The 18582-nt window shown below is 38.2% G+C and overlaps 1 pseudogene; it reads left to right on the forward strand.

The window, feature by feature from the left end:
- Positions 1-1280: 1280 nt before the first annotated feature.
- LOC126946247 (alanyl-tRNA editing protein Aarsd1-like) lies at positions 1281-3014 on the forward strand (annotated as a pseudogene).
- Positions 3015-18582: the final 15568 nt, after the last annotated feature.

Consider the following 18582-nt stretch of genomic DNA (forward strand, 5'->3'; position numbering starts at 1 on the left):
TGTTTTGAGTTTTAGATCCCACAAGTAAATGAGAACATGAAACATTTGTTTTTCTGTGCCTGGCTTATTTCACTTAATGTAATGATCTACAGTTCCATCCATGTTGCTGCAAATGACTGGATTTCATTCTTTTTTTAATGGCTGAATAGTACTCCATTGTGTCTACGTACCACATGTTCTTTACCCATTCATCTGTCGATGAACACTTACGTTGCTTCCAAATCTTAGCTCTTGTAAACACTGCTGCAACAAACATAGGCACGCAGATATCTCTTTGATATACTGATTTTCTTTCTTTTGGGTATATACCAAGCACTGGGATTTCTGGATCATATGGTAGTTAAATATTTTTTGTCTTCTGAGGAGCCTGAAAACTGTTCTACATAGTGGTTGTACTAATTTACATTCACACCAAACAGTGTACACATCCTAACCAGCATTTGTTACTACCTGACTTTTGGATATAAGCCATTTAAAGTGGGGTGAGATGATCTCATTGTAGTTTTGATTTGCATTTCTCTAATGATCAGTGATGTTGAGCACGTTTTCATATGCCTCTTTGCAATATGTATGTCTTCTCTTGAGAAATGCCTATTCAAATATTTTGCCCATTTTTGACTGGAATTACTAGATTTTCTCCAGTAGAGTTCTTTGAGCTCCTTATAAATCCTGGTTATTAATCCCTTGTCAGATGGGTAGTTTGCAAATATTTTCTCCCATTCTTAGGGGTGTCTATTCACTTGGTTGATTGTATCTTTCGTTGTGCAAAAGCTTTTAAACTTGACGTAATCCCATTTGTCCATTTTTGCTTTGGTTGCTTGTGCTTGTGGAGTATTTATAAAGACTGTGTTTTCCCCAGTGCATGTTCTTGGCACCTTTGTCACAAATGAGTTCACTGTTGGTGTGTGGATTTGTTTCTGGGTTGTCTATACTGTTCCATTGGTCTGTGTATCTGCTTTTATGCCAGTATGATGCTGTTTTGGTTACAACAGCTCTATAGTATGATTTAAAGTTAGGTGATGTGATTCCTCCAGTTTTGTTCTTTTTGCTTAGGATAGCTTGGGCTATTCTGGGTCTTTGTCGTTCTGTATAAATTTTAGGATCATATTTCTGTGAAGAATGTCATTGGTATTTTTATAGGGATTTCACTGAATATGTAGATTGCTTTGGGTAGTATGGACATTTTAGCAATATTGATTCTTCCAATCCATGAACAAGGAATATTTTTTCATTTTTTGGTGATCTCATCAATTTCATTCATCAGTGTTTTATAGTTTTCATTATAGAGATATTTAACTTCTTTGGTTCATTCCTAGGTATTTAATTTTATGTGTGGCTATTGTAAATGAGATTACTTTTTAATATCTTCTTCAGATTGTTCACTGTTGGCATATAGAAACACTACTGATGCCTGAGAGATGGCCATGATGGTGTTCTGGTATCAGCAGAATAGCAATGCCCAGGAGTCCACCACCACCCATAATCTCCTGTGGTCCCACAGAGCTGCAGACAGAAGGGAGCAATGGCAAGAAATAAGTGCTGGGCAGTTTTCATACGGTGCTGCAATACATGCTGCTTTTCCCTGACGGTGGAAGACAGCCTGATGATGGTGGTACAATCAATGACATCTCTGTGCTGGGAGTGACCCGCTCGGGAGCCCAGGCTGATCATTTCACACAGACACCCCTGGATCCTGGAAGCCAGGTCCTGGTCTGGGTAGACTGGGAGTGGAGGTTTGACCACATGCAGCAGCATTAAGGGCAGCATCTCATCACAGCAGTTGCTGATTATCTGTCTGAGTTAAAAACAACATCATGGGAGTTAGGGAGATTTTGGAGTGTGATGGAACTGGAAAGCCCCTCTGTGAATGCAGAGAAAATAACTGCCACTGAAAAGAGTGTCAATAAAAATATCAGAGATCAGCTGCTCAAGAAAGTATGAGAACTGAGCCTGAATGATCCTGAGGTGGAGCAGGTGAGAGGCTGGGGTCTGCCAGATGATCATGCTGGGACCATTGGAATTGTTACCATCAAGGGTGTTGATTTCAACACGTGCTGTGGGATCCCCATGAGCAATCTCCATGACCTTCCAGTTACTAAGATTCTAGGCACCGAGAAGAGGAAAAGGAATAAAATCAACCTGATATTTCTGGCTGGGAACCAGATGCTGAAGTGGATGAAGAGAAGTCATGAAACTGAAAAAGCACTGAATCACTCTGCTTAAGTGTGGAGCAGAGGATCACACGGAAGCAGTGAAAAAGCTCCAGAACATGGCCAGGAGCGGTGGCTCACACCTGTAATCCCAGCACTTTGGGAGGCTGAGGCAGGTGGATCACGAGATCAGGAGATCGAGACCATCCTGGCTAACACGGTGAAATCCTGTCTCTACTAAAAATACAAAAACTTAGCCAGGCGTGTGGCGAGTGCCTGTAGTCCCAGCTACTTGTGAGGCTGAGGCAGGAGAATGGTGTGAACCCAGGAGACGGAGCTGCAGTAAGCTGAGATCACACCACTGCACTCCAGCCTGGGCGACAGAGACTCTGTCTCAAAAATAAATAAATAAATAAATTAGTTAGTTAATTAATTTAATTTAATTAAAAAAAGAAAAAGCTCCAGAACTACACCAAGCTCCTGCAGAACAACCTGAATCTGCTCAGAGACTCAGCTGTGCACATTGCCCATAGCCTCAGGACTGACCCAGACTGGGGGGATGTGGTCATATTACACAGGAAGGAGGGTGATTCATAGTTCATGAATATCGTTGCTAATGAGATTGGGTCAGAGGATTCCTTCCTGTTCTTAATCATGGGTGATGAGAAAGGTGCTAGGTTCTTTTTACTGGCAGGGCCACCTGAGACCATGGAAACCCTGGAGCCAAGGGTGGATGAGGTCCTAGAAGGCAAAGGAGTAGGGAAGAAAGGCTGCTTTCAGGGCAAAGTCACCAACATGAGCCAGCAGTCAGAGGTGATATCACTTCTCCAGAACTACATCAGCACACAGAGTGCTAGGAAGTGAGAGCTCAGGGTGCTCACCTCCTCTTACCACAGGAGGAGTCTTTTGGATGATGAAATAGCTTGACTTGAAAAAAAGAAGTGCTACAGATTTTTGTATGTTAATTTTCTATCCTGTAATCTTATTGAACTTGTTTATAAATTCTAATAGTTTTTGGTGGAATCTTTAGGTTTTTCCAGCTATAAGATCATATCATCTGCAAACAAGGATAATTTGACTCCTTTCAAATTTGGAAGCCCTTTACATCTTTGTTTTGACTGATTGATCTACCTAGGACTTCCAGTACTATGTTGAATAACAGAGGCGACAGTGGGCATCCTGGTTGTGTTCCAGATCTTAGAGGAAAGGCATTCAGTTTTTCCCCATTCAGTATGATACAAGCTGTGGGTCTGCTGCATATGGCTTTTATGATGTTGAGATATGTTCCTTCTATTCCTAGTTTTTTGAGAGTTTTTATCATGAAGGGATGTTGAATTTTATCAAATGCTTTTTCAGCATCCATTGAAATGATCATAAGCTTTTTATCCTTCATTCTGTTGATATTGATGTATCACATTGATTTGTGTATGTTGAACCACCTTGGGTCTCAGGAATAAATCTTACTTGGTCATGATGAATGACCTTTCTAATGTATTGTTGAATTCATTTTGCTAGCATTTTGTTGAGAATTTTTGTATTAATATTCATCGGAGATACTGGACTATATTTTCCTCCCTCCCTCCCTCCCTCCCTTCCTCCCTCCCTCCCTTCTTTCATTTATTTTTTGATGTGTCTTTGCCTGGTTTTGGTATCAGGGTAATACTGGCCTCATAGATTGGTTTTGGAAGTATTCCCTCCTTTTTTTTCTGGAGAGGTTGAGTAGGATTGATATTAGTTCTTTAAATGTTTGGTGGAATTCAGCAATTAAGCCATAGGGTCCCAGGCTTGCTTCTTTCTTTCTTTCTTCTTTCTTTCTTTTCTTTTCTTTTCTTTCTTTCTTTTCTTTCTTTCTTTCTTTCTTCTTTTTCTTTCTTCTTCCTTCTTTTTTCTCTCTTTCTTCTTTCTTTCTTTCCTTTCTTTTGTTCGTTTGTTCATTTTGTTTTGTTTTGTTTTGTTTACCCGAGATACTTTTTATTATGGCTTGAATCTCATCATTTGTTATTGCTCTGCTGAGGTTTTGGATTTCTACTGGTTCAATCTTGGTAGGTTGTATGTGTCTAGGAATTTGTCCATTTCTTCTAGATTTTCCAACTTATTGGCATATAGTTGTTCTCCTTGTATTCAGTATGAAAACAATTCTAGCCTTGAAATCAGCCATTTGATGAACAGGCCCTCATTCCTTTGGGGAGAAGAAGAGTTAGGGATCCCAATCTGGGTCTCTAAGGGCGCTCATTCCAACTGGATTGGTAATTATTTCAAGACATTTTTTACGGAATACATTTTTTTATTTTACTTTACGTTCTGGGATACATGTGCTGAATATGCAGATTTGTTACATAAGTATACATGTGCCATGGTGGTTTGCTGCAACTATCAACCAGTCACCTAGGTTTTAAGCCCTGCCTGCATTAGGTGTTTGTCCTAATGCTCTCCCTCCCCTTTCCCCCCACCTGCGGACAGGCCCTGGTGTGTGATGTTCCCCTCCCTGTGTCCATGTGTTCTCATTGTTCAACTCCCACTTATGAGTGAGTACATGTGGTGTTTGGTTTTCTGTTCCTGTGTTACTTTGCTGAGGATGATCGTTTCCAGCTTCATTTATGCTCCTGCAAAGGACATGAACTCATCTTTCTTTATGGCCGCATAGTATTCTGTGGTTTATATGAAGCATGATTTGTTACCCAGTCTATCATTGATAGGCATTTGGGTTGGTTCCAAGTCTTTGCTCTTGTGAACAGTGCTGCAATAAACATACGTGTGCATATGTCTTTATAGTAAAATGATTTATAATCCTTCGGGTATATACCCAGTAACGGGATTGCTGGGTCAAATGGTATTTCTGGTACTAGATCCTTGAGGAATTGCCACGCGGTCTTCCACAATGTTTGAACTAACTTACACTCCCATCAGGATTGTAAAATTCTTCCTATTTCTCCGCATCCTTGCCAGCATCTGTTGCTTCCAGACTTTTTAATGATCATCACTCTAACTGGCGTGAGATGGTATCTCATTTTCTAATTTTGATTTGCATTTCTTTAATGAACAGTGATGATGAGCTGTTTTTCATATGTTTGTTGGCTACATAAATGTCTTCTTTTGAGAAGTGTCTGTTCATATCTTTCACCCACTTTTTCATGGGGTTGTTTTTTTCTTGTAAATTTGTTTAAGTTCCTCATAGATTCTGGATATTAGACCTTTGTCAGCTGGATAGATTGCAAACAATTTCTCCCATTCCTGTTCACTCTGATGATATTTTTATTTTGCTGTGCAGAAGTTCTTTAGTTTAATTAGATTGCATTTGTCAATTTTGGCCTCTGTTGCCATTGCTTTTGGTGTTTTAGTCATGAAGTCTTTGCCTATGCCTATGTCCTGAATGGTATTGCCTAGGTTTTCTTCTAGGGTTTTTATAGTTTTAGGTTTTACATTTAAGTCTTTAATCTATCTTGAGTTAATTTTTGTATAAGGTGGAAGGAAGGGGTCCAGTTTCAGTTTTCTGCATATGGCCAGCCAGTTTTCCCATCATGACTTATTAAATAGGGAATCTTTTCCCCATTTCTTGTTTTTGTCAGGTTTGTCAAAGATCAGATGGCTGTAGATGTGTGATGTTATTTCTGAGGCCTCTGTTCTGTTCCATTGGTCTGTATATCTGTTTTGGTACCAGTACTATGTTGTTTTGGTTACTGTAGCCTTGTAGTATAGTTTGAAGTCAGGTAGCATGATGCCTCCAGCTTTGTTCTTTTTGCTTAGGATTGTCTTGGCTATATGGGATCTGTTTTGGTTCCAAATGAAATTTAAAGTAGCTTTTTATAATTATGTGAAGAAAGTCAGTGGTAGCTTGATGGGAATAGCATTGAATCCATAAATTACTTTGGGCAGTATGGCCATTTTCACGATATTGATTATTCCTATCCATGACATGGAAAGTTTTTCCATTTGTTTCTGTCCTCTCTTATTTGCTTGAGCAGTGGTTTGTAGTTCTCCTTAAGAGGTCCTTCATGTCCCTTGCAAATTGTATTCCTAGGTATTTTATTTTATTTATTTATTTATTTATTTATTTATTTATTTATTTTTTGTAGCAACTGTGAATGGGAGTTCACTCATGATTTGGCTCTCTGCTTGTCTATTATTTGTGTATAGGAATGCTTGTGATTTCTGCACATTGATTTTGTATCCTGAGACTTTGCTGAAGTCGTTTATCAGCTTAAGGAGTTTTTGGGCTGAGACGATGGGGTTTTCTAAATATACAATCATGTTGTCTGCAAGCAGAGACGATGTGACTTCCTCTCTTCCTATATGAATACCCTTTATTTCTTTCTGTTGCCTGATTGCTCTGACCAGAACTTCCAACACTATGTTGAAGTGAGTGGCGAGAGAGGGTATTCTTGTCTTGTGCCAGTTTTCAAAGAGAATGCTTCCAGCTTTTGCCCATTTAGTATGATATTGGCTATAGGTTTGTCATAAATAGCTCTTATTATTTTGAGATACGTTCCATCAATACCTAGTTTATTGAGAGTTTTTAGCATAAAGGGGTGTTGAATCTATTGAAGGCCTTTTCTGCATCTATTGAGATAATCATGTGGTTTTTGTCATTGGTTCTGTTTATGTGATGTATTATATTTATTGGTTTGTGTATATTGAACCAGCCTTGCCTGCCAGGGATGAAGCTGAATTGATTGTGGTGGATAAGCTTTTTAATGTGCCGCTGGATTAGGTTTGCCAGTATTTTGAGGGTTTTTGCATTGATATCATCAGGGATATTGGCCTGAAATTTTCTTTTTTTGTTGTCTCTGCCAGGTTTTGGTATCAGGATGCTGGCCTCATAAAATGAGTTAAAGAGGAATCTTTCTTTTCTATTGTTTGGAATAGTTTCAGAGGGAATGGTACCATCTCCTCTTTGTACCTCTGGTAGAATTTGGCTGTGAATCAGTCTGGTCCTGGGCTCTTTTTGGTTGGTAGGCTAATAATTACTGCCTAAATTTCAGAACTTATTAATGGCCTATTCAGATATTTGATGTCTTCCTGGTTTAGTCTTGGGAGGGATTATATGTCCAGGAATTTATCCATTTCTTCTAGATTTTCTAGTTTATTTGCATTGAGGTGTTTATAGTATCCTTTGATGGTAGTTTATATCTCTGTGTGATCAGTGGTGATATCCCTTTTATCATTTTTTATTGTATCTCTTTGATTCTTCTCTCTTTTCTTCTTTATTATTCTGGCTAGCGGTCTATCTATTTTGTTAACCTTTTCATAAAACCAGCTCCTGGATTCATTGATTTTTTGAAGGGCTTTTCAGGTCTCTCTCTCTTTCATTTCTGCTCTGATCTTGTCTTTGATAGCTTTTGAATTTGTTTGCTCTTGTTTCTCTGGTTCTTTTAATTGTGATGTTAGGATGTCAATTTTAGATCTTTCCCACTTTCTGATGTGGGCATTTAGTGCTATAAATTTCCTTCTAAATACTCCTTTAGCTGTGTTTCAGAGATTCTGGTACATTGTCCTTTGTTCTCATTGGTTTCAAAGAGCTTTGTTATTTCTGCCTTAATTTTGTTAGTTACCCAGTAGTCATTCCAGAGAAGGTTGTTCAGTTTCCATGTAATTGTGTGGTTTTGAGTGAGTTTTTAAATTCTGAGTTCTATATTGATTGCACTGTGGTCTGGGAGGGTGCATGTTATGATTTCTATTCCTTTGCATTTGCTGAGGAGTGTTTTACTTCTAATTATGTCATCGATTTTAGAACAAGTGCTATGTGGTGCTGAGAAGAATATATATTCTGTTGATTTGGGTTGGAGAGTTCTGTAGATATCTATGAGATCTGCTTGGTCCAGAGCTAAGTTCAGGTCCTGAATATCCTTGTTAATTTTCTGTCTCGTTGATCTCTCTATTATTGACAGTGGAGTGTTAAAGTCTCCCATTATTATTGTGTGGGAGTCTACATCTCTTTGTAGGTCTCTAAGAAGTTGTTTTATGAATCTGGGTGCTCCTGTATTGGGTGCATATATATTTAGGATAGTTAGCTCTTCTCTTTGCATTGATCCCTTTACCATTATGTAATGCTCTTCTTGTCTTTTTAAAATCTTTGTTGGCTTAAAGCCTGTTTTATCAGAGACTAGGATTGCAAAACCTGCTTTTCTTTGCTTTCCATTTGCTTGGTAAATATTCCTCCACCCCTTTATTTTGAGCCTATGTGTGTCTTTGAATGTCAGATGGGTCTCCTGGATACAGGATACTGGATACACTGATGGGTCTTGACTCTTTATCCACCTTGCCAGTCTGTGTCTTTTAATTGGGGCATTTAGCTTGTTTACATTTAAGGTTAATGTTGTTTTGTGTGAATTTGATCCTGTCATTATGATGCTAGTTGGTTATTTTGCACATTAGTTGATGCAGTTTCTTCATAGTGTCGTTGGTCTTTATAATTTGGTGTGTTTTTGTAGTGGCTGGTACCAGTTTTTCCTTTCCATATTTAGGGCTTCCTTCAAGAGTTCTTGTAAGGCAGGCCTGGTGGTGACAAAATCCAATAGCATTTGCTTGTCTGTAAAGGATTTTATTTCTCCTTCACTCATCAAACTTAGTTTGGCTGGATATGAAATTCCAGATTGAAAATTCTTTTCTTTAAGGATGTTGAATATTGGCCCCTACTCTCTTCTGGCTTGTAGGATTTCTGCAGTGAGATCCACTGTTAGTCTGATGGGCTTCCCTTTATAGGTAACCTGACCTTTCTCTCTGGCTGTGTTTAACATTTTTTTCTTCATTTCAACCTTGGAGTATCTGAAGATTATGTGTCTTGGAGTTGCTCTTCTCAATGAGTATCTTTGTGGTGTTTTCTGTATTTCCTGAATTTGAATCTTGGCCTGTCTTGCTAGGTTGGGGAAGTTCTCCTGAATAATATCCTGAAGTCTGTTTTCCAACTTGGTTCCCTTCTCCCTGTCACTTTCAGGGACCCCAATCAATTGTAGATTTGGTCTTTTCACATAGTCCCATATTTCTTGGAGGTTTTGTTTGTTCTGTTTCAATGTTTTTTCTCTAATCTTGTCTTCATGTCTCATTTCAGTACCTTGATGTTCAATCTCTGATATCCTTTCTGTCACTTATCAATTTGGCTGTTGATTTTTGTGTATGCTTCACGAAGTTCTTGTGCTGTGTTTTTCAGCTCCATCAGGTCATTCACGTTTTTCTCTAAACTGGTATTCTAGTTAGCATTTCCTGTAACTTTTTGTCAAGGTTCTTTGCTTTCTTGCATTGGGTTAGAACATACTCCTTTAGGTCAGAGGAGTTTGTTATTATCCACCTTCTGTAGCCTACTCCTGTCAATTTGTCAAGCTCATACCTGTCCAGTTTTTTCCCTTGCTGGAGAGGATTTGTGATCATTTGAAGGAGAAGAGGCATTCTGGTTTTTGGCATTTTCAGCATTTTTGTGCTGGCTTTTCCTCATCTTCATGGATTTATCTACCTTTGATCTTTGAGGTTGATGACCTCTGGATGGGATTTCTGTGTGGGGGTTCTTTTTATTGATGTTGATGTTATTGGTTTCTGTTTGTTTCTTCCTCTGAAAGCTTCATCCCAGAGGGGCAGCAGCCTGATGCCAGCCAGAGTTCTCTTGTATGAGGTGTTTGTCAGCCCCTGTTGGGACGTGTCTCCCAGTCAGGAGGCACAGGGTCAGGGACCCACTTGAAGAGGCAGTCTGTCCCTTAGCAGAACCCAAGTGCTGTGCTGGGAGAACCCTCCTTGTCAGGATTTGATGCTCTCTTAAGAGCTGACAGGCAGAAACATTAAAGTTCACTGAAGCTGTGCCCATAGCCACCCCTTCTCCCAAGTGCTCTGTCTTAGGGAGATGGGAGTTTTATTTATAAGCCCTGACTGGGGCTGCTGCCTTTCTTTCAGAGATGCCCTGCCCAGTGAAGAGGAATCCAGAGGAGCAGTCTGGCCACAGCCACTTTGTCATGCTGTGTTGAGTTCCACCCAATCCTCAGCACTGTGAGGGGTAAATCACCTACTCTAGCCTCAGTAATGGTGGACGCCCCTCCTCCCACCAAGTTTGATTGTCTCATGTCGACTTCAGACTGCTGTGCTGGCAGCAAGAATTTCAAGCCAGTGGTTCTTAGCTTGCTGGGCTCTGTGGGAGTGGGACCTGCTGAGTGAGACCACTTGGCTCCTGGCTTCAGCCCCCTTTCCAGGGGAGTGAATGGGTCTGTCTCGCTGGGGTTCCAGGCACCACTAGGGTATAAAAAAAAAACTCCTACAGTTAGCTCAGTGTCTGCCCAAACAGCCACCCAGTTTTCTGTTTGAAACCCAGGGCCCTGGTGATGTAGGCACATGAGGGAATCTCCTGGTCTGTGGATTGCAAAACCTGTGGGAAAAACATAGTATCTAGGCTAGATACCACAGTCCCTCATGGCTTCCCTTGGCTGGGAAATGGAGGCTACCCTGCTGCTTGCACCTCCTGGGTGAGGTGATGCCCCACCCTGCTTCTGCTCACCTTCCGTGGGCTGCACCCACTACCTAACCTGTCCCAATGAAATGAACAGGGTACCTCAGTTGAAAATGTAGAAATTATCTGCCTTCTGCATTGGTCTCACTGGGAGCTGCAGACTGGAGCTGTTACTATTCAGCTATCTTGCCAGCAGCCCCCGTGAATACATTTATATGTGATGACAATATACATCATGATATTATACTGATTGCATAGCCTCGTTGATGTTACTTCTGTATCTCCTTTCTCTTAAACTGAAAATTCAAATTTTATTGATATTAACAACGTTGCACATTTCCATTATCCAAACACATGCACATATACACACACCACAATATTAAACACTTCAGTGTTTTTACATTTGTTTCATTTTTGTTTTGGTAGCTCTTTTTGTCCTTAGGATATGTCTTGTTAAAAATGTATAGTCAAACAACAAATTACTATGTTTTAAAGTCATTCAAAGAACTCTCTGTGTGGTTAAGCCATCAACCTGTCACATGGTTAAATTCAATTATTTCATTTTTCTTTCTTTTGATTTTTACAGATTGCTTTTTTAAAAAATAGTTTTGTTTTACAATTCTATACACTATTTCATAGTTACCATGTCAAATTCATAAAACAGGCATGGTCAGAAAAATCAAGATTTGATCAACTATCCACCCTCATTTGTTCTCTTTTCTTAGATGACAAGATACTACTGAAACAACCAAACAAACAAACAAATGCCCAGTCAAGAAAAAGCCACATTCAAAATGGTAGGCAATTTCATGGTGTTTTTACTCACCCTTGCCCCACCATTTCACTGGCACAAAGCAGAATGGTCAGAAGAAAGAGGCCCAACCCCTGGTCCCTCCATTAAAATGGAAAAAGCAGAGTGCTAATTGTAAAGTTCTTGCCTGTGTCCAAGGGACTGGTATGTGACTCACCCGTCTTGCAACTCAGAGAGATAAGAGTGCATAGTTTGAATATTAGGCTGAAAGGTGAAGAAGGGAGTGGCAGGTGCAGCAGCATGTGATACTGAAGAAGTACTACAGAGTCACACATGACTGGTGGCAATAGATTGTGGGTAGAGGAATATAATGGCATATCTAAGGCTCAGAAAAGAACCTGGGGTGACACTGTTTTAAATATTAATAATCTCAGGTAAACTGGGAAGAAATACAGCACATATACAGAAACCCAGACAGAATTCATACCCACAAAAGAACAGGGAAGCTCTTAAGCATTGACTCCTGACTGATCTCAAAGCTCAACAATGCCCTAGTTAGTAAAGGCCTTCATAGCAGTCTTCAAAGACTGGGATATATGTTATTTTTTAATGTTCCATTTTCAACAAATATGACAAAGAATATAAAGAAATAGGGGAAGATGGCCATTCAAATGAATAAATTAAATTTCTAGACACAGTCTCTGATGAAACACATTCAACAGACTTATTAGACAGAAACTTTAAAACAACTGTCTTATATATGTTCAAAACGCCAAAGGAAAATTGAAACAAAAGAACTAAAGAAAGCCTGGAAAACATTTTATGAACAAAATGAGAATATAAACAAAAAGATAGAAACTATATAAAAAATTCTAGAGCTGAAAAACACAATAAAAGAATTGAAAAATTCACCAGAGGTGTTTATCAGCAGACTCAAACAGGGAGATAAAAGAATCAGTGAGTTTCAACCTAGGTCATTTGAAATCATTTAGTCAGAAGAAAAAGAAAAGAAATGGAAGAAAGTGAACAGGGCCTGAGTGGACTAATATACACATTGTATGAGTTCCAGAAGGAGAAGAGAGACAGAAAAGGGAAAGAAGATTAATTGAAGAAACATGGCTGAAAGTTTACCAAATCTGAGGAAAGATATAAATGTACAAATTCAAGAAGCTCAATGAACTCCAAGTAGGATAAAACCAGAAATACACCTAGACACTTTATAGTCAAGCTGTTAAAAGCAAAAGACAATGAAAAAATCCTGAAAGCACCAAGAGAAAAGTGACTCATCACATTCAAGGGATTCTCCAGTATCAGCAGATTACTCAGCAGAAAACTTACAGTCCAGAAGAGAGTGGGATGACATTCTTAAAGTATTAAAAGAAAAAATCTGTCTAATGAGAGTTCTACAACCATCAACACTATACTTTAAAAATGAAAATGAGGTAGAAATTAAGACATTCCCAGATAAATAAAAGCTGCAGGAATTCATTGTCATTAGACCTGCTCTATGAGAAATGCAAAAGAAAGTCCTTCAAGTTAAAATAAAAAGATACTTGACAGTAACACAAAGCTTTATAACAGTAAAAAGTCTCAGGTGAAGATGTCCATATAGATACATAACCAAATATTACTGTAATAGTGTAATTTGTAATTTTGTAATTAATATTGTAATTTTTGTTTAAAACTTCACTTTTAATTTTTGACAGGATTTATAAGACATTTGAAGTTTTTCCTCTTTTTTTGATGTAGGCACTTATAAATACAAACCTCCTCCTTAGTACTGCTTTTGCTGTATCCCATGGGTTTTGGTATATTGGGTATTCATTATCATTTGTTTCAAGAAATTTTTCAATTTCCTTCTTAATTTCTTCATTGACCTGCTGGTCATTCGGGAGCATATTATTTAATTTCCATATATTTGTATAGTTTCCAAAATCTCTCTTGTTACTGATTTTCAGTTTTATTTCCTTTCTACTCTAACAGTATAGTACTGAGTTCAATGCCTCACAGCTGTGTTCTCCTGCCCCCAGTGCTCAGAGATGCTCTCTGTACCATGCCGCACTGCGACAGGGTGGGGGAGAGAGTGGAGTTGGTGACTCCAGTCAGGTCTGTTTTTTGCTATCTTTTCAGTGCCTCTTTCAGCAATATGAGGTTAAAACCAGGTACTATGAGTGCTCACTTGATTTTTGGTTCTTATGAAGGTGTTTTTTTTCTGTGTAGATAGTTGCTAAATTGGTGTCCTTGTAGGTGAAATGATCAGTGGAGCCTTTATTCTGCCATCTTGCTCCACCTTACAAAAAATAAAACTAAAATGTTTAAAGAAGGAAAATCTACAATCAATATTCTAAGGTTTTAAGAATATGAAAATAGGCTGGGTGCAGTGGCTCATGCCTGTAATCCTAGCACTTTGGGAGGCTGAGGTGGGTAGATCACCTAAGGTCAGCAGTTTGAGACCAGCCTGGCCAACATGGTGAAACACCATCTCTACTAAAAATACAAAAATTAGCCAGGCATGGTGGTGTGTGCCTGTAATCCCAGCTACCCAGGAGGCTGAGGCAGGAGAATCGCTGGAACCCAGGAGGCAGAGGCTTCAGTGAGCTGAGATAGTGCCACTGCACTCTAGCCTGGGTGACAGTGAAACTCCATCTAAAAAACAAACAACAACAACAACAACAAAAACACAAAAATATAGCATCACACCAAACACAAAATAAGTAGGAGGAAGAAAACAATAAATAACAAAAAATAAATGAGTAAAATTTAAAACAGAAATATATAGAAAAAATACTTAAAACTAATCTTGATTCTTGGAGAAGATCAACAAAATTGACAAAAGTTTATGATGGGGCCGGGCGCGGTGGCTCAAGCCTGTAATCCCAGCACTTTGGGAGGCTGAGATGGGCGGATCACGAGGTCAGGAGATTGAGACCATCCTGGCTAACACAGTGAAACCCCGTCTCTACCGAAAAATAACAAAAAATAAGCTGGGCGTGGTGGCGGGCACCTGTAGTCCCAGCTACTCGGGAGGCTGAGGCAGGAGAATGGCGTGAACCCGGGAGGGGGAGCTTGCAGTGAGCTGAGATTGCGCCACTGCACTCCAGCCTGGCAACAGAGCGAGACTCCACCTCAAAAAAAAAAAAAAAAAAAAAAAAGACACAAATTACCAATTGTCTCTAAAAAATAGACAATATGAATAGGCCTCGGTCAAATAAAAAATTGAATTCCAAACTTAAAAGCTTCTCACAATGAAAGCCCAGGCCTAGGTGGCATCTCTGGTGGAGTCTATTATTTAAAAGAAATACAGTGTACTCATCACCCAAATAGTGTACATTGTACCCATTAGGTAGTATTTAATCCCTCACCTCATTCCCAACCATCCCACCTTTTGTAGTCTCCAACGTCTGTTATTCCACTCTGTATGTCCACATGTACACATTGTTTAGCTCCCAGTTTTAAGTGAGAACGTGGATTTTGACTTTCTGTTTCTGAGTAATTGCACTTAGGATAATGCCTCCAGTTCTAGCTGTATTGCTGTAAAACACATGATTTTATTCTTTTTGTATCGTTGAGTAGTATTCCATGGTGTGTGTGTGTGCGCGTGTGTGTGTGTGTGTGAGTATATATATATCATTTTAAATCCAATCATCCCAGTTAAAGTGGCCATTACTTAAAAGTCAAAAAACAATAGACATTATTGATGCTCAAATTGTACCATATTTGTCTGGTGGAAATCTCTTGAAGTTGGCTCTTGAGTTCCCTTGAAACTTAGACTTTATCACCACATAATATGTATGTATGTATGTATGTATATAAACCTAAACTTTATCACCACATAATATGTAACACAACTGCACTTGTACCCCTAAATCTAAAAAAATAAAATAATAATAATAAAGGCAATGGGTGGAAATATAGTAACTGTGTTTGAATCTATGAGTTCATAATAACATTTTTAAAACAAATAATCCCTTTTAAAAGTGAGCAAAGGACATGAATAGATATTTCACAAAAGAAGATATACAGATGGCCAAAAAACATATGAAAAAATGCTCAACATCACTAATCATTTGAAAAATTCAAATTAAAACCACAATAAGATACCACCTTGCTCCTGCAAGAATGGCCATTATGAATAAGTCAAAAAATTACAGATGTTGACATGGATGTGGGGAAAAAAGAACACTTATACACTGCTGGTGGGAATGTAAATTAGTACAACCTCTATGGAAAATGGTATGGAGATTTTTTAAAGAGCCAACAGTAGATCTACCATCTGATCCAGACATCCCATTACTGGGTATCTACCCAGATGAAAAGAAGTCTTTATATGAAAAAGACATTTGCACATGTATGTTTATAGCAGCACCATTCACAACTGTGAAGATGTGGAACCAACCTAAGTGCCTATCGACTAATGAGTGGATCAAGAAAATAAGGTATGCATACACCATGAAATACTACTCAGCCATGAAAATGAATAAAATAATGTCTTTTGCAGCAAGTTGGATGGAGCTGGAGGGTATTATTCTAAGTGAAGTAACACAGGAGTAGAAAACCAAAAATTGTATGTTCTCACTTATAAATGGGAGCTAAGCTATGAGTATGCAAAGCATACAGAGTAATATAATGGACTTCAGAGATTCAGAAGGGGAAGATTGGGAGGGGGACTAGAGAAAAAAACCACACATTAGTTGCAATGTACACTACTCACACAAGTGCACTAAAAATCAGAATTCACCACTATATAATTCATCCATGTAACAAAAACTGCTTGTACCCCAAAAGGTATTGATATAAATAATAAATAATATTTTTTAAAACTCAAAAAAGAAATACAATAATCATATTGAAATAATAAAATAAACATTTGTCACCTCATGTTATTTTTTTAATTTTATAATTTCAACTTTTATTTTAGATTCAAGGGGTACGTGTGTAGGTTTGTTACATGTGTATATTATGTGATGCTGAGGTTTGGGGTGTAAATGATCCCATCACCCATGTAGTGAGCATAGTATCCAATACGTTGTTTTTTAGCCCTTGCCCTCCTCATTTTCTTCCACCAAGTAGTCCCCAGTGTCAATTGCTCCCATCTTTATGTCTATGTGTACCCAATGCTTAGCTTCCACTTATAAGTGAAAATACATGGTATTTGGTTTTCTGGTCCTGCATTAATTGGCTTAGGATAATGGCCTCTAGCTGCATTCATGCTGCTGCAAAGGACATGATTTCATTCATTTTATGCCTGCCTAGTATTCCATGGTATATATGTACCACATCTTCTTTATCAAATCCACCACTGATGGGCACCTGTATTGATTTCATGTCTGCTATTGTGAATAGTGCTGCAATGAACATACAAGTGCATGTGTCTTTCTGGTACAATAATTTATTTTTCTTTCTGTGTGTACCCTGTAATGGGATTGGTGGGTTGAATGGTGATTCTAGTTTAAGTTGTTTGTGTCACCTCATTTTATAAGGTTTATATTGCTCTGATAATACTATCAGACAAAGACATAACAAAAAGATAAAAGTATAAAACAATATTTCTAATACATTTTAATTTAAGAAATCTTAATAAAATATCAGCAAATAAAATTTAGAAGTGTATAAAACATTTCTATATTGTAAAAACGGAGTCTTTTGATTTAACAAACACAGTTGATTTAACAAACAAAAAATTCATGTAATATACTGCAACAGAATACAATGCAAAAACCACATCAGCTTCTTTATAGATGAAGAAAAATCATTTGACAAAAATCTAATTCTCAGTCATGATAAAAATTCTCAAAAACAAGAATAGAAGAAAGCATTCTTATACTGGTAAAATCATCTATTAAACACCCACCATTAAAATCACACTTAATGGTGAAAGTCTAAGAAATTTCTCCATAAGATTAGTAAAAGAAAAGATGTTCACTCTTGCCCTTTATGGTCAACTGAAAGTTTCAGCCAAGACAGTCATGCCAAAAAAGAGAAACTAAAGCCATACAGACTGGAAAAACAAGTAAAATTGTATTTATTCTCATGTGGTAGAATCTCATATGTTCAGAAAAAATCCCAAGATTCTGTTGGACAAGCGGTTGTTGAAAAAAGTATCCCGGCCGGGCGCGGTGGCTCAAGCCTGTAATCCCAGCACTTTGGGAGGCCGAGACGGGCGGATCACGAGGTCAGGAGATTGAGACCATCCTGGCTAACACAGTGAAACCCCGTCTCTACCAAAAAAATACAGAAAACTAGCCGGGCGAGGTGGCGGGCGCCTGTAGTCCCAGCTACTCGGGAGGCTGAGGCAGGAGAATGGCGTGAACCCGGGAGGCGGAGCTTGCAGTGAGCTGAGATCCGGCCACTGCACTCCAGCCTGGGCGACCGAGCGAGACTCCGTCTCAAAAAAAAAAAGAAAAAAAAGAAAAAAGTATCCCAAGGAACTTACCAAAAAATTACTAGAACTACCAAAACTAATAAGCAAGTTTAAACAAGGTCACAGAAACCCATGATTAACATACAAAAATAGATTGTATAATTATATAATAGCAATGAACAAGTCAAAAAATATTAAGAAAAAATTCCATTCACAATAACATCAGAAGAATGTAATTTTTAGAAATAAATTAAAGAAAAACTCCAACACCTGAACACTAAAACTGACAAATATTGATGAGATAAAGTAAATTATATATATATAATGCACATGAATTGGAAGATTCAACATTAAGAAGATACCTTTTTTTAAAAATTGATGTATAAATTTAATGTAGTCTATATCATAATCTCAGCAGATATTTCTGGGTTTACAAAGACATAGATAAATGCATAGTGACCTACCTCCCAAAATTTGTTCTCCAAGGTATATGAAATAACACAGGGAAAAGTTAAATCCTAAGCCAAAGCATGTTTCAACATAACTTGAAGACAAAGAATGCCAAAACTGCAAATAATTGTGAATAATGATAAGCACATTATCAAATCAAAGTATATGATCTTGCTTACCTTCACCCCATTCCTACCCTCATGAAGGATTTGTGGCAAGCAAAGGAAAATCATGAAAAACTGTACATAATACAGAAGAGAGAGGCCAATAAGGGGGCTATAGGTGACCTAGATTAACTGCCAAAAGGATTGTCCAACACAATTCTGAAAATACTGGAAGACTATCTGGGAAGATCAGAATATTGACTATAGGGATGATATTTTAAAGGATGTGTGCCTTTAAAAGATGATTTTAAAAAGTAGAAGCACATTAAAAGGCACAATAAGCC

The sequence above is a fragment of the Macaca thibetana genome, chromosome X (assembly GCF_024542745.1).
Source record: "Macaca thibetana thibetana isolate TM-01 chromosome X, ASM2454274v1, whole genome shotgun sequence".
NCBI lineage: Eukaryota > Metazoa > Chordata > Mammalia > Primates > Cercopithecidae > Macaca > Macaca thibetana.